This window comes from Cibotium barometz, chromosome 3 (assembly GCF_041138505.1).
Source record: "Cibotium barometz isolate CiBa-2024 chromosome 3, ASM4113850v1, whole genome shotgun sequence".
NCBI classification, from domain to species: Eukaryota; Viridiplantae; Streptophyta; class Polypodiopsida; order Cyatheales; family Cibotiaceae; genus Cibotium; species Cibotium barometz.
In genome coordinates, this window is record NC_141048.1 from 6734545 (window position 1) to 6758630 (window position 24086).

Below are 24086 nucleotides of genomic sequence, written 5' to 3' on the forward strand. Positions count from 1 at the left end.
AGCACAAAGTACTAGTAGCCCTAGTCCTAGGGCTGACATGGCTAACACACTTGAGTGTGTTCACAACATGGGAAAAAAACCCCATGCCACCAACATAGGGTAAATAGTGCCCATGTGTAGGGATGTTCACACTAGGACTTCTAAGGCTAACAAATCCCCCTGAAGTGAATGGTGTGAATGTGTACATGGTGTAGCAAACTACCCTGGAAAGCCTCAAACTTTTCCCTAGAAAGGAACTTGGTAAAACCATCTACCACATTGGCGTATGTAGGCACATAAGTCAAGGCAATCTCTCCTACATGGAGCATTTTCCTGACATAATGATAATTCACCTCAATGTGCTTTATCCGCACATGAAATATCAGATTGCGTGTGACTGCTGTGCACTCTAACTATCAGTGAAAATGGTGGTAGAAGATGAGTGTTTAATACTAAGATTTGCCAATAGATACACACTCCACAGTAGCTATGAATGCTACCTTGTACACTCAGCTTCAAAACTTGAAGTGGCCCACTATTGGTTGCTTTGCTAAGTCATGGAATACATGAACTACCAAGAAGGAAACAATCACTGCTGATAGGCACCCTAGTGTCATAACATCCTGCCAAGTCACAAGGAGAACATGGCTCCTTATTTAATGCAAAAGCAACAAGGAAGAAATCAACAAAATGATATGCATGTTAAGAGGTATTGCATGTCCAACATGACATAAGTGTAGTCAGAGTGGGGGAGCTCTCTGGGTCACAAATGGCTACATCCTCTTCAATTTAATGCATCACCCATGGCATCTTGATCAAAGTGTGGCTGATCTGGGAGCAACATGGAAAAGTTGGGTTGCTGAATTGAGTGATTGTCAGTAGAAGTGGAAGGCCGATATGGAGCCATATTCAACATTGGTACCAAATATTGGCATGAAGATGTAAGCACAATGGATAAGTTGTCAAGGTCCACTAAATGTATGCCAATACATCAACAAAGGAACCTTAGTCAATGGTTAAGCCGAAAAGGTCCACTAAATGCCAATACATCAACAAATGAACCTTAGTCAATGGTCAAGCCGACAAGGTAATAATCAGCAATGGGAAAGGGTTGATGTAACAAATCTATCAAGTGGGGCAACAAGGCATACATCGGGCCATTACTATGAGAGTATAAGGTAACCTCTTAGTAACAAGCACATTGGTGTGTATGGAAAAATAAAATAGATGTGTAATCCCACACAGATTGATGTAAAGAAACCTTGAATTATGCATAGTGACAAGGCGACCAAACCCTAAATTATGCATAGTGACAAAGCGACCAAACGCTGAAGACAATGTAGCAGTCTGACACCATGAGCATCCATGTAAATGAGATACAAAGGGGAGGCAACTGGAACATGAAGGAAGGAAAGAAAGTAATACATCTCAGCAAAGTAAGCATCACTGCATAAAGGTATATCTCGAAGACATAGCACAATTGAGAGTTCAAATGCATAATTGACCAAGGGCATCACCAATAGCAATACCTAATATGTGCCCCCTCAAATGCAACAACCATAGAGACAACTAAGGTGATAATTTCTATAAAGCATAATCATCAAAGTATAGATCATGACCATAATCTATGACTGGCAGAGTAACATCAAGCAAGGAAGTTGTAGTGACTAAGGCACAATCATCTCGTGAGCCCAATTAGCCTCTTCCACTACATCAGATGAACCAACACCACCTGACAATTTTGCAACTATATCAAAGTATCAATATCAATTCTGCCTTGAACAAAATGCAATGTTCAGAGCTTATGGCTATAAAGAGAAATTGACAGGGGAAAGCTAAAAAGGCATCCGATTTGGCTTTCAGACCATACACCCAACAGAAATAGGTGTAGTCACATCAATGAAAATCATAAAGTACAGATGTCCTACAAAAGATGATTCCCTCATACATAAAGCACTATGTACAAGCTGCAATGGCCGAGTAGCTCGCACAGTGCCATCTTTCAAAAAGGATTGATGGTGTATCTTTCCCAATATACATCTTGCGTATACATGCTTGTGTGGGAGCTGCATAGGTGGCAACTCTTGAACCATAAACTGATGCTGTAATCGCATAAGAGAAAGGAAGTTAAGGTGACCAAAATGAGTGTGCTATAACTCAGTATCATGCATAACCTATGATGTGGAAGCAATCATAGCATCAAAATGAGTGTGCTATAGCTCAGTATCATGCATAACCTATGATGTGGAAGCAATCATAGCATCAACATGAGAATCACTACTCCTGTCATACATGCCAAGCCTATAAGGGCCATTTTGGGATGTACCAAAAAGTAGAAACGCATTGAAATCAATTCTACCCCATAAATGGAGCAGCAACAATGATAAGAGTATATGTGTTTCCACTACATGATGTTAGTTCCACATTGTGAATGCCTTAATGGCTTAGGATACATTATTAGCACACAAAATTGTACCACCTCTGGCGGAGCATCTCTCAAGGTGGCAAATAGCTTCTTGCATGAAGTGATGTGCTTTGTAGCACTTGAATTAAAGTACCAATCAGCATTTGACACAATGACAAACAAGAAGAAGACTGATTACTGCATATGTGACTGTTAAGGCATAGCGATCATGTGCAAAGTTTGCTTTCTAGGCTTTGCCAAACAAATCATTAGTGTTTCTAAACATTATACAAAACAGATTAATGTGCAAGCAGAAGTAAATCTGACACATGCAGTAGCTGCACATGACTTAGAGTACCTTAAATGTCTGCTTAATGCATGTGTAAACTCACCAAACCAGCAATCTACAGTTTGAAATCTGCAAACAAAATCGTCATGTATGGGAAAGAATCGGTTGCCGTGGAATCATGTTGATGTGGAATTAGTAGGTTGGAATCAATAGGTCGGAAGCTAACGTGGAATTAGTAGGTCAAAATTAGCTAAAGGATGGACGTAGAACCAACTGATGGACCAGCTCTGCTGATAGATGGAATCTAAACCAGCTAATGCATGGATGCTGAATTGACTGATGGGGACAGGCGTCGAATCAGCTCTACTGATAGATGGAATCTGAATTGGCTAACTGAATTAATTCAACTATGACGGAAGCTGAAACCCAAATGCTGATCGATTAAACTCACTCTGAGGTGTATATCCACGACCACCTCTAGCACCATATGAAGGCTGAAAATTCTGTTGTGGTGACTTGTCCTGCCATCCATGACCATTACCACGGCCACGTGATGCGAATCTCCCCCTGCCTCTAAAACCTCTTTGCGAAAGCCTGATTTCTGCCATTATCATCATGGCTAGTAGATGCATACTGAAAGGAATCACTGAGTTTGATTTCCTCAACAAGCAAGAGTGAAACCAACTCATCAAAGTCTGGTAAACCTGTACTCCAAACCGAGATGGATGTATCAAAAGATTTAAATTCCTTGCCAAGACCACGCAAGGTAATGTCTACCAAATCATCATCAAGCATGGGGGCGTTGATTGTTGCCAATGCATCTGCAAACTTCTTTATCTCTTGCACATAATCATGGATGCTCCTTCTATTCCGCTTCACATTATGTATCTGCTGTTGCAACTGAGACTTGCGAGCACTTGTGTCTGTATCAAACAACTTCACCAATGTATCCCATGCATCCTTGGGATTCTCAGCATCATGTATGTGTATGAGCATAGCATCCGAAATACATATAGACAGATAATGCAACACTTTGAATGCTCTTTTTGATCGTTGCTTGTGAGCTATAACCTGCTGCTGTGTAGGTTGTCAGGGTAGTTTTGGCTCTGGCTCAGCACCTGTAATGAGATTCCAAAAACCTTTTCCTTTCAGAAAACTTTTGATTCTGTAAGTTCTTCCTATCCAACTTTTCACCAAAACAATCTATACTACATATTGCTCAATGCAAATACACCTTCCGCACAATTACAAATCTGTAAGTGAGCCTTCCTCAGCTCAACCACACTCCAATGAGTGTTCCAAATACTCCAAAGTAGTCAACAAACTTCTAATTTGATGTAGAAAATCAACTTGTATGCATCCAAAATGAACTGTCTCACGCAGTCCAAGATACCCTGATTTGATGCGCTTTCCAAGGCTCCAAATTGTAATGTAGTGGTTCAATCAAGTATGCATAACTTGCATTGACACCTAAACAACCTCAATGTTGAATATCAACACCATCCGACATGTGTACATATCAATTTTGTCAAATCTCCTTCTCTGTTTTGTGAAAAACCAGAATAACCAGAATAACCAGTAGTAAATTTACTCTAATTTCTTCAATCCTTGTCCAAATTGAGGAACCAAGCATTAGCAATGATGTCCACTAACTTCATGTAAAAGGAATTAGTCCAATTGTTAAGACCAAAGAGTAATTGATCGATTAAACTCACTCTGTTTCTCTTTAACCAGTAGTAGACAGCCTATTTAATCATCTCATTCCCAACTCAATTGATGATAATTGATCAATCCAATCATGTAGCCTCCTTCTCAAGTGTGTGTAGCAACTAATTGCTAAGTCAATTTTGGAAGTAATCAAGCACCCAAGTGGAATTTGACCTCCTCGTATCAAAAATATCAAAAATCTGCCTTGTTTCTCTGTTCAGCCTGTGCCGCCTGCTCCTGAGGGATTTGGGAGTGTTTAAAGTGCTAATTGATGATGTATACAAGTACCCAACACACCTAGGTATGTGTGCAATCCATCAATGCTTTGATTTTTGCCAAAAACATGCTCCAAATGCATCAAAATTTAGCTTCCTTTTCTCTGTTTTGTGAGAGCTCAAAAACCAGTAAATTTCACACATTCAAATGCATCAAAATTGCTCCAAAATCAGTGTAGGGCATGTACATGAGTTTCCAACACATTCTTGCTTGTCACATACACATTTCTTTGCCAGATTTGCATGTATTTCACCATACATCACCGCTTCCAAGCTTTAATGGAAAGCTTCCAAAAACTAGAAATTTTCTTTGCTTTGGGTTGCCCTAATTTGCTTTGTTTTTGCCTGAATCACCTGCAATCTGCTCAAGGATGTTTGGAATACCTTACCGGGTAGGCCAAGCTCTCAGATCTGATAGTAATCGGTGTGCTCCAAGCTTCACAGCTCCAATGGCAAGCTTCATAGCTTCTTCTCCCTCTTCTCTCACTCACTCATAAACCCTAATAGATAGCACAAGGCTCTGATACCATGTTGAAAGATAGGTAGAGGGAGAGGAGACACACACACAGGAGCAAACCCTAATGTAAATTGCAAACCCTAACCATAGAGGGAAGCCATCTCCCTTCTCTCACAATGCATAAAGCCATAATCCATAATACACACAACACACAATGAGTTGTGTCCACACACATCTAACCCTAGCTAATGTCCACACACTATGACCAGCTGGACGTGGTCATTTATGTCTCACACATGTTCCTACCTAACATGCTAGCACATAGCATAGCTGGCACACACTGACATCGAGCTTGAATCTCAACAAGCTTAAGGCTAAAGAACTAGAATGGTTAAATGAATTTGATGATCTATTCCCAGTAGAGCTAACTGAAATGCCTTCAATTCGAGAAGTAGATCACGTGATTGAATTGACCCCCGGAGCTCAGCCAGTAGCCCTACGCACGTACAAAATGCCAATTCCTGAAGCCATCGAATTCAAGGAAGATCTTAAGCAACTGTTAGAACAAGGGTTTGTTAGACCCAGTGTTTCACCTTGGGGAGCACCAGTTCTCTTTTAGAAAAAGAAGGATGGGATGTTAAGACTCTGTGTGGATTACAGAGGTCTCAACCAACTGACAGTTAAGAATAAATATCCTATCCCAAGAATTGATAAACTTCTGGACAGGCTAAGTGGAGCCCAGATCTTCACAAAGATAGATCTCAAATCCGGGTATTACCAGATCAGGATCAATGATCAAGATATACCAAAAACAGCCATCAATACTCGTCGCTATGGGCATTATGAATTTACTGTCATGCCATTCGGATTAACTAATGCCCCAGCTACATTCAATCGCCTAATGCAGGACATCCTCAGAGAGTACTTGGATGATTTTGTTCTAGTTTTCTTTGATGACATTCCAATTTACTCAAAGAATGCAGCTGACCATGATGAGACTCATGTCCGAAAAGTTCTTGAGATTCTAAGGAAGCACCAACTCTTTGCCAAAAAGAGCAAATGCACTTTCTCTGCCGACCACGTTGAATACTTGGGCTTTCTAGTATTCAAAGATGGAATTTCTCTAGATTTCACAAAAGTCCAAGCAGTCATAGATTGGCCTGAACCAAAGACAGGGAAAGAAGTCAGAGGATTCTTGGGATTGAGTGGTTGGTATAGGATTTTTATACCAAAGTGCTCTCATAGCTTCCCCCCTGACTAACCTTCTCAAAAAGAATACCCCATTTCAGTGGTCTGCCAGGTGCCAGAGTGCTTTTGGTAAGCTGTAGACCACCTTGGTAACCAGCCCCATTCTGAAGCTACCAGATTTCTCTCTACCCTTTGAGGTAGTAACTGATGCAAGTGGTTTTACCCTAGGAGGTGCACTCATGCAGGAAGGTCATGCAGTGGCCTATGAATCCTGAAAGCTCAGAACGCATGAGAGGAATTATGCTATCCATGACCCGGAATTACTTTCAATAGTCTATGCCTTAAAGTTGTGGAGACATTACCTACTGGGAAAAAGATTCACTTTGATGTGACAGATCATGAGAGCTTAAAGTGGATCTTTACTCAGAAGGACCTCAACATGCGCCAAAGAAGGTGGATGCAGACCTTACAAGAGTTTGATTTTGAAATCAAGTACCGCCCAGGCAAAGAAAATGTGGTAGCAAATGCCCTCAGCAGAAAAGCCTCCTTGCTTGTAGTATCAAATCCTTTGACTATTGAAGCAAGAGAGAAGACCATGCAAGATAGATTCTTTGGCCCTATTGCTACCCTACTTATGCAGGAAAGCAAAATACCTCAGGAGTTGAACAGAGTTCAAGGGTACAGCCTGGATGATGGCATTATGTATTATAATCACAAGCTATGCATTCCCAATGATGAGGGAACCAAGGGTCAAATTTTGAATGAAGCCCATGATAGCCTTATAGTAGCAGGACATCCAGGTTTCATCAAAACCTACATGTCTGTAAAGAAAAGCTTCTTTTGGCCTAGAAAAGGTGTCCCATCTACCAGGCATCACCGAACCATATCTCCGGATCCTGCTCTCACCCGAGTGGTGCTCTTGCATAGATTAGAGTGCCATTAATTACCTAATACTAGTCATGATCATTTAGAGGGCACCATATAGAGTCGATTCAATCACCGCGTTGGCATGTGAAATTAAGTGGCAGCTATCATTTGGAGGGCACCATAGAGTCGATTCAGTCATCGCCCTTGCATGTGAAATTAAGTGGTGGCTCGGATTTTGAGTGATTGAAGGAAGACCACCGGGCTTAAGTACCACGCAGTGGCATCTGAGACTTAATTATTACAAGGAGTGTGGCCTGTATTTTGATTGATCTCATTAAGATTAGAGTGCCATTAATTACCAGTCTCATTATCATTTGGTAGAGTTGATTCAGTCAATGCACTGGCATGTGAAATTAAGTGGCGGCGTCGATTCAGTCTGTGGTTGCATGTGAAATTAAGTGGCGGCTCGGATTTTGATTGATTGAAGGAAGACCACCACTGGTGGGGGCTTGCATGTGATAAAGTTCAGTGCAGTAAATGACCAGTCGCTCAGATTATTCAGACCACCACCGGGATTCCACCAAGATTTGCATCAAAGGTACAATAAATTTCCAGTCGGGTACATGAGTATTTTGGACATTTGCCATCCTATCGAGCTTGCATAATATGCTAGTATGCTGAAAAAAAACTGACGAGAGTGCCAGCCCACTCTAAATCCAAAATCTCACCCCTCCGCATGTCGCACTGCGGCCCCAAAAGTGCCCCAAAAATAGTTCCGCGAATGGGTACACCCAATCGTGCATTGACCCTTGGGAAAAAGTATATCCACACACACAGATTTGAATAGTTAGAAAGTTTTTTTTAATATATAAATATTTACAGTAGTATGATATCCATTTACATGTACAACAATCAAAGGAATAGTTAAGTTCTCAAAAAAAAGGGAGAACCTAGCACCCCCACACTCTTCTCGTGTTGCATCCATATCCCCCCCATCCCACATCACTAGTAGAGCTCTTCATTATTTAGCAATCCACAAATTTGGTCCAACCTCTCATCCTCCCACACAAGAGATGACTAATCCCATCTATATAGTATCCGAGCAAACGAGCTACTAGCACAGACTCAGCACTAAAGCCCTTGGGGGCCTACTCCTCCTTCTTGCTCTATATCTTCACATTAGACCTCTGTCCAACTAAGTTCTCTATCAATGCCAGGAAGGTGTGTAATGGTTGTTTCTCCTTCAAGTACCACCTTTGTGTTTTAGGCCTAAACTTTGGCAATCCAACTCTCCTATTATTTTGTGTCACGAACTCCTTCAAATCTTTCCCTGAATATACCTACAACATACCATGAGTTTGTTAGCTTCCCCTAGTATGTGAAACTATGTGAAATGCAAAAGTGCAACAAAACAACTATGAATCCTCTAGCATAAATAATGAGGATAATGAGATGTTGTTTGTTATGAAACATGTGGTTAATGATGTGTCTGGAAATGATGTAGCAGCATGTAAGGATGATGTATGGTATGTTGATTCAGGTGCTTTGAACCACATGACAAGTCATGGTGAGTGGTTCAAGGAAATGAAGAGTCTTGAAAGACTAGGTTTTGTCAAAATAGGGGATGACACTGCTCATCGGATTGCCCATGTTGTGAAAAGATGCAAGGGGGGAAGAGAGCTTGAGCTCTTGCAAAGCACACACACACTCACAAAACCCTAATAGAGAACACACAAGGTGAGAGGATGAAAATCTTCTTCACTCAACACTCAACACACCATATACAAGATAAGAGTACACACAATATGAAAGGTACTCAACCAAATACATACAAGGGTTCTCTATAGTGTGAACCCAACTAAATGAGCTGGCGCTATAACTATGCCAGTCTCTAGAATGGCTGTCACACAACCTGTCATCCCACTGGCCGCATATCACCCATGATCTCACCAACCATGCCAGTGGTATAAGTGTGGGGCCTATCCCCCAGCCGGGTCAGTGTCCACCGCCTCACTAGATGAGCTCGATATCTCAACACTCTCCCTCAAGCTCAACTCCATCTCATGTACACCAAGCGAAGCCCTGAAGCTGCGGAGCTTCTCTGTACCCAATGCTTTGGTGAAGATGTCAGCTACCTGATCCTGTGTGCTAACATAAAAAAGGTCAAGGTCTCCTGCCAAGACCTTCTCTCTAACAAAATGGTAGTGGACCTCTATATGCTTTGTGCGAGCATGAAAAGCTAGGTTCCTGGCCAACTGTATACTGCTAATGTTGTCACAGAAAATGACAACTTGTCTATCCACTGATAGACCCAAATTTGCAAAAAGTAGCTTTCTCAACCAAGCTACCTCACATGCTGCCATAGCAGCTCCTCTGTACTCGGCCTCTGTACTGGATAGAGCAACCGTAGGCTACTCCTTGCTGCTCCAAGTCACAGCAGCACTCCCCAAAGAAAACATGAAGCCACTGGTAGATCTTCTATCTGAGATACTACCAGCCCAATCAGCATCTGTGTACCCATGTACACATATCTCAGTCCCAGTTTCATAAAACAGTCCACAACGCAAAGTAGACCTCACATACATGAGTATGCGTCTCAATATATCCAAATGTGGTTTCCGTGGAACCTGCATAAACTGACTCACAAACCCAACAACATAGCTCAAATCTGGTCTCGTGATGGTCATGTAGATCAAACTTCCTACTATGCACCTATACATAGTAGGATCCTCCAAAATCTCTCTTGAATCTGCACTCAACTTGCCATTCTGATCCAATGGCACGGAAATAGGCTTACAACTTGTCATACCATACTTGGACAACATGTCCAAGCCATACTGTCTCTGCAGTAATCCAATACCATGTGATGACCTAATCACCTCAATGCCCAAGAAATATCTGAGCTCACCCAGATCCTTCATCTCAAACTTTTGTCTAAGCAAGATCTTTACATCAAAGATCTCTGCATCATGATCCCCTGTGATGATCAAGTCATCTACATAGATGACAACAAGCACAACCCCTCTATCACCATGTCTCACATACAGCGAGAAATCTACATTAGTTACATGAAAGCCAATAGTGACAAGATATTCAGAAATCTTGTCAGACCATGCTCTTGGTGCTTGTTTTAAGCCATACAAGGCTTTCTTCAACCTGCAAACATGCTCGGGGTGACCCACATCCTCATAACCAGGTGGCTGCAACATATACACCTCTTCTTGCAAATCCCCATGCAAGAATGCATTCTTTACATCCATCTGATGTAAAGACCATTGCTTTGATGTAGCCACTGCTATCACAACTCTCACTGTTGCCATCTTGGCAACTAGGCTGAAAGTTTCCTCATAATCAATGCCATATGTTTGCGCATATCCTTTGGCTACCAATCTAGCCTTGTACCTATTTATGCTGCCATCACTGTTATGTTTTACTTTGTACACCCACTTTCATCCAATGGCTTTCTTGCCTTCTGCCATCACTGTTATGTTTTACTTTGTACACCCACTTTCATCCAATGGCTTTCGTGCCTTCAGGCAATTGCACTAAATCCCAAGTCTCATTTCCATATAGTGCATCCACCTCCTCATCCATAGCTTTCTCCCAACACACATTGCAGGGTTATAACACCTGTATCCCTTTTGCTCAAGGGAATATCCAATAAACACACATTTTTCAGCTTTTGGATCCAGCTTAGTTCTCAGCTCATCTAGCACATGCACATATGCAATGCATCCAAAGACTTTCAGATGAGACGAATCAGGTTTTCTGCCAGTAAACCTCTCCTCTGGAGTTACATCATGTATAGCTGCAGTTGGAGTCTTGTTTATGATGTATACTAATGTTTATGATGTATACTGATGTAGAAACAGCCTCAGCCCAATAGCTATATGGCATATTCTTCTCTTCCAGCAATGCTTGTGCAATCTCAGCAATGTGCCTGTTTTTCTGCTCAGCAACTCCATTTTGCTGTAGAGTGTATCTGTACGTAAACTGTCTCCGAATACCATTCTTCTTTAAAAATTCAGAGAACTCATTGAAGAAGTACTTTCTCCCTCCATTTGACCTTAGGCACTTTACATATTTCCCTGTTTGCTTTTCAACCAAAACTCTGAAATCCTGAAAGTGAGTGAACACCTCACTCTTCTCCTTCATGAAATATACCCACACTTTCCTTGTGTGGTCATCAATGAATGTCACATAATACCTGTAGCCTCCCATAGACATGGTCTTCATAGGATCCCATACATCTGAATGCACAACATCTAGTGCATTTCTGCTCACATATCTGTTACGTGGAAATACATGCTTTGTTTGCTTTCCAAATTGGCATGCTTCACATATTCTCTGCATACCCTCCACTTTAAACTTTGGCAGCCCTCTCACAATTCCTTTAGTCTGCATAGACTTCATTCTCTGCACATTCACATGTCCAATTCTTTTATGCCAAATGTCGGTGGCTGCAACAATTCCTGAACCATTTGTAAACATCGCAGCACTCATTTCAGGCATGTCTACATTATTTAACGTAAACATGCTGCCCACTCTGTTGCCTTTTGCAACCAACCTGCACTTGTCTTTAAAGTCTTCAACATAACAACCATCAGGGTTAAACCGAACCTGCAAACCCTGCTCAATCATCTAGCCAACTGAAACCAGATTCTTTGTTATGTTCAAAACGTGAAGTACATCTGCAAGGTACTTCACTTTGCCATCCTGCATAGACAATGGCACATCTCCAACATGGGCAATTGGATGAGCAGTGTCATCCTTTGTTTCCACAAAACCTGGTCTTTCAAGGTTTTTCATCTCCTTGAACCACTCCCCATGACTTGTCATGTGGTTCGAAGCACCTGAATCCACATACCATACATCATCTTTTTGTGCTGCTTCAATATTTTCAGACATGGTATTCACGACATGCTGCATAACAAACAACCTTTCATTATCCTCATTGTTTCTGCTTAAGGATGCATAGTTGTTCTGCTGCACTTTCCCATTTTGCATGTCAGCCTGCTTCTTATAACATTGTGCCTGCACATGTCCAGGCTTACCACAATAAAAGCATTCACGTGCATCATTATATTGCCTTTGCCAATTTCCACATCCTCTTTGACTCCCCCTACCTCTGAATTTACCTCTGTGTGTTGTTGATGTTGTTGTTGTGTATTCTGGGACTGTTGTTGCTGCTGCGCTGGCCATAATTCTAATTACCTGTTTGGCCACCTCCTTGACCACACTTACCTGAACTTGTGTAGAAGGCCTGTTGCTCTGAACTGTTTTTGCTTTGTGAAGACTGTTGGTCTTCACCCAAGCTCTTCTCTTCTATAATCAGCATAGACACCAAATCTGTAAAGTTGGGAATATTTTCCCGAGTCTAAATAGACGTCTTGAACGCCTTGTATTGTGGCCCGAGACCACGTAGACAAACTTCCACCTTATCATCATCATCTACTGACACACCAATAGATGCAAGGGATTCCACAATACCCTTTATCTTCAATGCATAGTCATTCACATACATGCTCTTTTTCTCCACAGTATGAAGTTCATTCTTCAACTGAATCTTACGTGCCTTGGTATTTGTTTCATAGAGTTTTACTAGGGTGTCCCACGCCTCCTTGGGGGACTTGGCATCCTGAATGTGCCCAATCATGGTGTCCTGTATACTAATGGAGAGCCAATACATAACTTTCCTGGCTCCTTGGTTCCAGTCTTTAAACTCTTTCACATCTGCAGTAGTTGTATCTCCAGTGCCTCTTCATGCTCACCTTCTATGTAGTCCCAATAGCCCTTTTCCATCAGGAAATTTGTCAACCTGAACCTCCAAGCATGGAAGTTGTTCTTATCAAGCTTCTTAGCCGCCACAATCTGGGTTATGCCATCATTTGACATCTTGCCAGACGGACAAATTTACCAGAAATAGCACTCTGGTTTGTCCTGCACAAACTGCTGTATTTTCTGCAGCGGTACTGTAGTACTCTCAAATGTCACAACCAGTGACTTCAATATGCATACATACACCCAATGACAACTGTTGACCTCTTTGCAGCACCCATAGTGTTTGCACAGCCAATCTGTCTTCCTGCAATTCTTAAAACAGAGTTCTGTAGAGAATCGATGACTTACCCGCCGCCGCAGTGCTCGAAATCGCCTGCTTTCTGAAAAACGGAGGTGCAGACGCGCCCGAAACGCATTTTTGGCCCAAAAATATTTGTCCAATAGAACACTTTAGTTGCCCTATAGCTTCTCTCCTGCGAAGAAAGCTCCTCAATCAGAGATCGTTTGCCGGTGCCTCCCATAGAGCTCCCGACAAGGGTGTAGTCACCAACACAAATAGGGAAGAGTAGTTGAAGCTCTTACCCTCGTACCGCTTCTTGTGGTTCTCTTGCTTGCAGCTCAACCCTTAGCATGAACCAGGCTCTGATACCATGAAAAGATGTAGGGGGGAAGAGAGCTTGAGCTCTTGCAAGTACACACACACTCACAAAACCCTAATAGAGAACACACAAGGTGAGAGGCTGAAAATCTTCTTCTTCTTCACTCAACACTCAACACACCATATACAAGATAAGAGTACACACAATATGAAAGGTACTCAACCAAATACATACAAGGGTTCTCTATAGTGTGAACCCAACTAAATGAGGTGGCACTATAACTATGCCAATCTCTAGAATGGCTGTCACACAGCCTGTCATCCCACTGGTCGCATATCACCCATGATCTCACCAACCATGCTAGTCAACCATGCCAGTGGTATAAGTGTGGGGCCTATCCCCCAGGCGGGTCATCAGTGTCCACCACCTCACTAGATGAGCTCGATATCTTAGCATGTTGGAGATGTGACATTGTCTATGTAGGATGGTTAGGCGAATTACCTTGCAGATGTACTTCATGCTTCGAACATTACAAAGAATCTAGTTTCTGTTAGACAGATAATTGATCAGGATTTGCAGGGCCAGTTTAACCCTGATGGGGCTACTATGTAGAAGGCTTTAAAGATAAGTGTAGGTTGGTTGCAAAAGGCAACAAAGTGGGCAAAATATTTACATTGAAATGTAAATATGCCAGAAGTGAGTGCTGTAATTTTTTAAAATGGTTGAGGAGTTGTTGTAGATACAAACATTTGGCATAAGAGAATTAGGCATGTAAATGTGTAAAGAATGACGTCTATGCAAACTAAAGAAATTGTGACAGGGCTACCTAAGTTTAAAGTTGAAGGTATGCAGAAAGTTTGTGAAGCATGTCAGTTTGGAAAGAAAACAAAACATGTATTTCCACATGAGAGAAATGTGAGCAAGAATGTACTAGATGTTGTGCATTCAAATGTACGGGGTCCTATGAAGACTACGTCTCTAGGTGGCTATAGGTACTACGTAACATTCATTGATGACCACATGATGACCACATGAGGAAAGTGTGGGTGTAATTCATGAGGGATAAGAGTGAAGTGTTTACTCATTTTCAGAATTTTAGAGTTATGGCTGAAAAATAGATAGGAAAGCATGGGTGTAATTCATGAGGGATAAGAGTGAAGTGTTCACTCATTTTCCGAATTTTAGAGTTATGGCTGAAAAATAGATAGGAAAGCATGGGTGTAATTCATGAGGGATAAGAGTGAAGTGTTCACTCATTTTCAGAATTTTAGAGTTATGGCTGAAAAATAGATAGGAAAGCGTGTGAAATGCGTAAGGTCAGATGGAGGGGGAGAATACTTATCCAATGAGTTCTCTAAATTCTTGCTAAAGAATGGAATTCAGAGACAATTTACATGTAGATACACTCCGCAACAAAATGGAGTTGCTGAGTGAAAAAACACACATTGCAGAGATAGCACGAGCATTGATGGGCAGAGAAGAATATGCCGCATAGCTATTGGGCTGAGGCTGTGTCTACAATAGTTTGTATCATGATGTAAGGTTCCCCCCCTTCCAAAATGGGGGAAACACTTAAGATAGTCCATTAAGTCTTATCTTAGAGAAAATTTCCTACTCATCGATACCTTGACCATACAGAGATTCAAGGATACGATTCATAGGTAAGACCTAGTTCAGGGGGAGCGTGGTCTTCTAAAATCAAATCACCCATAGGGTAATTGATCACATAAATTGGGCAACTACAAGACTTGATTTTTGGAGGCAACGCTTTTTTTCTCATCCATGCAAGGCACAGCCCCGCTGGCCTAGTCTTCTAGAATAGAGTTGCCCGAGAACCTATTTATCTAGCGTAGGGCTTTCACTTTAATCTGTTGGAAAGCTACCCGACTAATCGGGTCCACCCGTCCGTAGAATGGTGCCGTCAGGGCATTCCATCCTCCCACTTTCCACCCTACTCACGCGTCAATTTGTTTTCTAATTAATCCTACCACACTGTTTGACATAAATAAACATGTTCCTTAATTAAGGCCCTTTTCACAAGGTTTGTTAAAACAGCCTTTTTCTACAATACAATCATACCAAAGACAAGATTTATAAAAACAAAGTTTAAACATGAATCAATTTCATACAAGCCAAACCGGCTCTCTTATTCTTTTCCTTTATACCACCAATGATCTAGAATTCGGCCTTCCAGCCTCCACATGCTGGGCAAAACCCTACGGGACCATACACCTCATCGTCGGGGCTGGCGAGGACTCAAGCCGGCCTGTCGCCCTCTCAGGCTCCATCGCTCGATCCTCCCGCCCCTCAGAGGGATGTCTGCGCACTAGGGTGGGCTAATTCACTGCACTAGCCTGGGCTCTCAGAACTAGGCAGCATCATAATCACTCGCCTCAATCGGCAAACCTCATTATCCCAATGGTATGAGAAATACCATGGGCCAACTCCGGGCCTTACTAACGTCTCCGCCATCCGGCTATACAAGCACAAGAACGGGGCAGCGTCAAGGCAGGGAGAAGTTGTACCTGTACCTCAATTTAACCAAGATAACAATCCATTTACTCACTAAACCATAGGACTAGAATCCATGTTACCTTCTTAAGAAAACAATCCTTTTCTCACACAGATTTTAGCATTTTAACTTGAGATTGCGATAAGACATTCTTTATTAAGGCATATGCTGTTATTTAAAAGAATACAAAATTTAAATGATAAATCAATCAAATAGATCACTGTAACAATCAATAGAGAAGCCAGGGCCATACCTCAACCCCTAAGAATGATATATAATTGAAAAACAAAATATGTATATACCTTATAGAAATTTATCGTTTATCGTTGTCTTTGCTCGTATTAACAAGAGCTTTAGAACTTGACATATGAGAATAGAGTCTTCTAATACCTTGTCTTTTGATTGAAATCAACCAATAATCTCCAAGCTTTATCTTCTCTTACTCATACTGTGACTCTTCTCTCTTTCTAAGGTCTATGGCAAAATAGCCTTCTCTTACAGGACTACGGTCTACTATTCTTTCTCTACAAGAAAAGCTATGGAGTTTTGGTCTCTTCCTTCGAAAGACCATAAAAATCTAAGCTTCTTTTCTAAGATATTAGATAAGAATGAAGGGATATATACATCTCAAACTCTAGGATTACCTTGAGGCTACTTGCTGTCTTCTCACAGTTTTCTCTATGTAAAGACCCTGACAGAAACAGCAAATTGTTTCGGCCATAACTCTCTAATAAAAACTCAAGATATGGTCATATAACCAGTCAAAAGAACGGGAAGGCATCTGGTCTACAAGCCATCGCGAGCAGAATAGGCAAAAACGTCTGTATATAGCCACAAACGCACCATCTTTAGAAACGCGTTATTTTTCCACATTTTTAGTATGCATGGAGTCTAAATGTGTAAAAGTACTCTAAATATGACCTCTTATTACCTAAAATCGAAATTCTATTTTTGAGAATACTTATCTCTTAATAGAACTATTCTTATGTTCTTATTTCTTTTAGGATTTTTGGAGCTAATATTTTTTTTCTAACACTTTTCTAATGTTTCTAGCCTTATTGTCTCACTCTTTCTAATTACACTCTCTTTTCTTATTGAAATCTATATTAAAAGAGACACATACATACATGGCTTGGGAGCGACCTTACACATGAACATGACTCCTACTGCCATACATGATGTAACGCCAGAGGAGAAGTTTACTAGCAAGAAACGTGATTTGTCTCACTTGAAAGTTTTTGGATGTATTGCATATGTGCATGTGCTAGATGAGTTACGTACCAAGCTCGATCCAAAAGTTAAAAATATGTGTTTATTGGGTATTCCCTTGAGCAAAAGGGATATAGATGTTATAATCCTGCTACACATGAATTGAGGGTAAGCGGGGATGTTGTATTTGATGAGATGAGTAGCTGGTATGCTGCTGAAAAAGATGTTGTTGGGGGGCTGATGTAAGTGGAAATGTGGTTGCACAAAATGCAAGTCAGCAATCATAGTCATTGAGTGGATTAGGAGAGTCCTCATCCACTCGTTCTGTTATAGACCATGGAGTGGCAAGCTACATCATAATACCAGTCCTCCTGAAAATGTAGTTGGTACATCACATAAAGACAAAGAGAAAGTGGTTGAGCCCCTTGGTACGCCTGATATTTATGCAGGGCATTCTCTTATTGATGGAGATTCTAGTGGCTCGGAGATGAGGCTTGATGAGGAGATTAGGATTCCAGAATGAGGACACCTGATGTGAAGAAGGCTATGGAAGCCATGAATGCAAAGTTATGAAGATCTGGAAGAGTCAAAAACCCTGTGTGCAGAGGTTGACTTATGATGGTTATGTGGCACATCACTATGTTTATATGGCAAAAGTTATTTAGGTTATAGAACCCACATATTTTGATGAGGCTATTAGGAATGTGTGTTGGGAGAAAGCTACGGATGAGGAGATGGATGCATTGTATGGAAATGAGACTTGGGATTTGGTGCCAGTGCCTGAAGGCAAGAAAGCTATTGGCTATAAGTGGGTGTATAAGGTGAAACATAACATTGATGGTAGCATAAGCAAGTAAAAGGCTAGATTGGTAACCGAAGGATATGCATAGACACATGGGATTGATTTATGAGGAGACATTTTCCCCAGTTTCAAAGATGGCAACTATAGAGTTGTGATTGTGGTGGCTACAGCTAAAGGCTGGTTTTTACATCAAATGGATGTAAAAATGTGTTCTTGCATGGTAACTTGCAAGAAGAGGTGTATACGGATTAGCCACCAAGTTTTGAGGATACAGGTCACCCAGAGTATGTGTGTAAGCTTTGTAAGGCCTTATATGGGCTGCTGAAGCAAGATCCATGAGCATGGCAAGACAAGATTGTTGGGTATCTTGTCACTATTGGTTTTCATATGGCAGATGCAGATCACTCTTTGTATGTGGTTTTCATATGGCAGATGCAGATCACTCTTTGTATGTGTGCAAGAGTGATAAGGGTATTGTGATCATAAGGGTATTGTGATCATCACCATATATGTGGATGATATTATTGTTGGGGGTAACAACTTGGATGAGATTGAGCATGTGAAAAGTCTTCTCAAAAGGAATTTTGAGATGAAGGATTTGGGAGATCTGTGCTACTTTTTGAGAATTGAGGTTATTCGCACACCTAAGGGTATTTAGTTGTCACAGAGATAGCAATGGACATGTTATCCAATTATGGGATGGCTGATTGTAAGCCAATCTCGGTGTCATTAGATCAAAATGGTAAGCTTAGTGCAGATGCAGGTTATGTGTTGGAGGATCCCACTATGTATACGAAGATTGTGGGGAGTTTAATCTATGTCATGTGATCAGCAAGACAGATTTGAGCAAAACTGTTGGCTTAGAGAGCCAGTTTATGTTCTGTGCAAACCACATCTTGACAGTGTGCGATGCACAACACTTTGATACTTGAGGGCCATTGTTGATTATGCATTGTTTTATGCTGCAGGTGTACCATTGGAGATATATGGGTACATAGATGCAGATTGGGCAGGTAGCATCTTAGGCAAGAGATCTACCAGTGGATTTATGTTTTCCTTGGGGAGTGTTGCTATGACATGGAGCTTCAAGAAGAAGCCCATAATTTCCTTGTGGAGCACAGAGTCAGAGTACAAAGCAGTTACGGTGGTAGTGTGTGAGGTAGCTTGGTTACGCAAGCTACTTTGCTGATTTGGGATTACATGTGGAGAGAAAAGTTGTCATATATTGTGACAATCTTAGTAGTATACAATTGGCTAGGAACCTAGTTTTCCATGCACGGATGAAACACATCGAGTTACATTACCACTTCATCATCAGGGAGAGAGTCTTGGGTGGACATCGACTTAGCCTACGTTAGTGCAAAGGATCCGGTTGTTGCTGACATCTTCATGAAGGCCTTGGGAGCTAAGAAGCTTCGCAGATTTTGAGATATGCATGGAGTTCATGAGCTGGAGTTGAGCTTGAGGGGGAGTGTTGAGATGTCAAGCTCAACATGAGCTAACACTCACGAGGTGCCTGCATAACCGTTCGACATTTATATCACTGGCGGGTTTGGTAGCTAGCACGGACATATATTTGCAAGAGATTCGACAGCAGCTGGACTACACCAACTAGTCTACATCTATCCACTCTTCTTAGCATGTTCACATTATGGACCACTTGTATACACTCTATTATGTGCGTTAGTCACTTTATCTTCTTTATAGAACTCTTTTGTTGTGTGAAGAAGAAGAAGAATTTTCAGCCTCTCACCTTGTGTGTTCTCTTCTAGGGTGTGTGAGTGTGTGTGTGCTTGCAAGAGCTCAAGATCTTTTCTCCCCTACATCTCTTCAAGGAATAGAACTGTTTTGGCTAAAGCATGGGTGGGAAGATTCAGGATGTCAATGTCTCCATCATTCTTTGGCATCATCACTTGCTCCTAGGCAAGCCAAGCTACCAATCTCCTACTGTTACTCCTATTTCTCCATAGAAAATCCCTTGCAGATCCCATAATTTTCTTCCAGTGACCTTTACCAAAGTCGATCATAGGACACTGGAACATGATGTAGGCATTTAAAACATTGCGTGGACGGTTAGCCTATCATGAAATGGAACCCTTACCCTTCCCATTTCTTCAACTTTTGGGTGAATCTCTCTAGGTACCAATCAGTTAGTTGTTTATTTGTCACACCCCAAACTAGGTGTCTAATTATTTGACCTCTCTTAATTACCTCACATCCTCATCTTTCCAGATCAAAATCATTGTCCTCAGTTAGACTAATTATCTTGGATTTACGAATGTTACATTTGGAACCAGAGGCTTTAGCAAATTCCTATATAATGGATAATGCCTACCTCAAATTATCATTCTTTGCTCTCAGAAAAAGAAATCAGCAATCAGCAAAGCATCGAATTAGCAGTTGTTCACCACTCCTCAACTTTAGTCCAGTCACCCTCCCTTTTTCATGGGCATCTTCAAGGGCCACAATGAGGGGGTGAGAGGCAATAGCAAAAGCAAAGGGGAAAGAGGACATCGATGCCTCACTGACCTCCTAACCTCAAACCCTCCCCCAAGTCTTCCATTCAAAAGCAATTTAGAGTGCCCCCTAAGAGTAAGTGTGTAGATACAGGAAGCCATCTTAAATACAAAGCCCAATTTCTCCACTAACCTTGCCACAAACGACCAATGGATCCTATCATATATTGCTTTCTACAAATCCAGCTAAAGTAAAATGCATTTCTGATCAGTCCTTTGGGTCACATCCCTCCCTAACATAGCAACAAATGCATTATCGTATATGGATCTATCTTTTATGAAACCATATTGTGTCCTAAACACAATCTCTTGGAGAACAGGAGAAATACTCAAGGCAATGACTTTGGCCAGAATTTTGTAAATTACAATTAGCAAAGTTATGGGTCTCCTATGGTTAAACTTGTTACATGCAGCCTGCATTTGGGAATAATTTTCAACACTCCCTCCTTTAGATCTTTATCCAGGATACCAGTATTAAATGCCTTTCTGAAAATGTTCCATACAAGCTCCTTTAATGAAGGTCAAAAGGCAATGAAGAATTTCACAGAGAGCCCATCCCAGTCAGGCAACTTTTCTTTTCCCAGTTTAAGTAGGGCTAGCCACCATTCATCTAGTTACACCTCTCTCTCTAGCCATCTATCCTTATCTGCATCAATTCTTTGATTGATCAAACCTAAGAGATTGTTCTCATCTAAGAACCTTATTTTGGAGCTATCTTCTTTCAAGCTTAAGGTAGAGCCCAAAAACTCCACCCATTTCTTTGCAACCTGGTCAATCTCCCCCAAGTCTTTCCCATTTTCATCTTTGATCTATCCCACTAGTTCCCTACTTCCTTTGATCTTCTACCAATCTGAATAAGTGTCTATCAGGTTCTTCCTGGTGTTGTAGGTTCTCCATATTTGACCTCCAAGGCCTATATTGGCAAGCTTGTCATCTTTGTTTTTGAGGCATGCTTGACATCTGGAATAGAGGTTGATCTCTTCCTTGCTCAATTTTGCCAGCCTATCTTTTCCTTTCGAGAGATTCTAAATGTTCACTCCATCTTCTTCTCCTTTCCTACCTTCTCTCATTGGCTCTCAATTTCCCAACCCTTCTGGTAATACCATGCATATCATTGTCAATGGATATCTATGACCCTTCCTTTCCCTCTTAATCTGTTGATGGCCTCTTCAGTGCAAGCAATAACCAAATCATCCTTAAGCAATAGATTGTTGACCCTCAATTTCCTTGTAGGAAATTGGTTCAATTTCTCCTCCTCCTAGTTTTTCACATACCATTCCCACTTCAAGGGAATTTGGTGAGAGAGGGCAGTGTGGAAGTGTCAATTTCAACCTTCAAGGTGTGAGGAGCCCAAACAACTTGCTGGCATACCCCACCCATCAACAAGCCCCATTATTACCCTCAACTCTTCCCATTTCTTTTTTTCCTAGCCCATCATAATAGTGTTCCCCCCACATATATCCTTCCTAACCGACTTCAGACCAAAAATGTTATGTTCTTGAATATCCAGAATAGAGAGTCTCCACTCTCTCTAACTAGTCTCCCAAAAACTGCATTCTTCTTCCTATCTTCAATACCCTTCACATGTTGGAATTAGGGTTAGGGTTGCAACAATGTACACACACACGATAGAGAAGCTTGAGAGAACTCAAACTCACTAGATTGGAATAAACAAATGTGTGCAAGATACAAAAGATAAGTACACACCCCAAAATGAGTAGATAAGAGGGTGTACGTATGCACAGGGGAAAAAATCTCCTAGTGAGGAAAAATGTGCCCCGACAGTCCTAAGTGTGTTCACACACATCACTACCATATAATGCTACAAATCCCCCCTGGAGTGATAATGTGAACATGTACAGGGTATGGTTGATAAATCTTGAAAAGGCATTAAGCCCAAAGCTTTACGAAAAGCTTTGAACTTTTCACGAGGAAGAGCCTTCATGAATAAATCTGCCATGTTGTCATGTGTAGGCACATAAACTAAGCTGATCTCTACTGTAGAGTGTTTTTCCCTGACAAAGTGGTAATGCACCTCAATGTGCTTAGTGTGACGAGCATGAAACATTGGGTTCCTCGCATAATTGCTAATGCGCTCTGGCTGTTAGTGAAAATTGTAGTGCTAGACGATTGTACAACACCCAAATCAACCAAAACCATAAGACGTCTAAGCCACACACACTCAAGTGTAGCTGTAAAAGCTACCCTGTACTCAGCTTCATAGCTGGAAGTGGCCACGGTTGGCTACTTCCTGCTGCGCGCGCTGAGAGGGTAGCTGTAAAAGCTACCCTGTACTCAGCTTCATAGCTGGAAGTGGCCTACTTCCTGCACTGAGCCATGATATACATGAATCACCAAGGCAAAAGAAAAACCCACTAATGGACACTCGTGTCTCATAACATCCTGCCCAATCTGAATCACTAAAAGCATGCAGTTGTGAATCACCCCCCTTTGGATAAAACAATCCAAAATATTAAGTGCCCTGCAAATAGCGAAAAACCCCGTTGACAACCTGCCAATGCTTCATACATGGGCTATGCATAATTCTGCTCAACTGTGAGACCGCATATTGTATATGTGGCCTCGTGTTGCATACATAAAGAAGGGATCCAATAGCCTGCTGATACAAACTAGCATCAAAAGATTCCCCTACATCTTGAAGACTAAGTCGAGTACCTATCTCCATAGGTGTAGCCACAGGTTTACATCTTCAAGATTAAACCTCTTTAGTAGCTCCAGTATATATTTAGACTGCAACATAACAATGCCATCATTGCGCTACATAAACTAAATCCCCAAATAATAATGCAAGGGCCCCAAATCTGACACCTCAAATGATGACTGCAAATCAGCCTTAAAGACTGAAATCTGTATATCGGGTCCCGTGAGCACCATGTCATCAACGTATAGAACGATGACCAAAAATGTGTCCTTACTCCTCTTCACATAGAGGGTACTCTTGTTCAAGTATGCATGAATCTTCTCATACCATGTTCTAGGAGCCTTCTTAAGGCCATAAAGAGCCTTTTTCAACTTGTATACTTTAGACTCTTCTCCTTTCACATCAAAACCATGAGGCCGTGATACATACACCTCCTCATGTAAATCACCATTCAAGAATACAGTCTTAATGTCCAACTGATGTACATTCCACCCATAATGTGCTGTCAAAGCAATGAGACACATAATGGTAGCCATACGAGATGTGGGTGCAAAGGTCTCATCATAATCAATGCCCTTTTGCTGGGCATACCCCTTTGCAATAAGTTTGGCCTTGTAGCAATCAATGCTACCATCTGCTTTGCATTTTAACCTATAAACCCACTTAGTACTAATGGCCTTCTTGCCCCATGAGGTAGATCTATCAAATACTAGGTGTCATTCTTGAGTATAGAGTTATTCTCATCCTGCATAGCATGCATCCAATGATCATCATCCTGTGCTTCCTCAAAGGAAACAGGTTCCTCCTCATTACATAAAGTAGAAATGAGAACATGATCC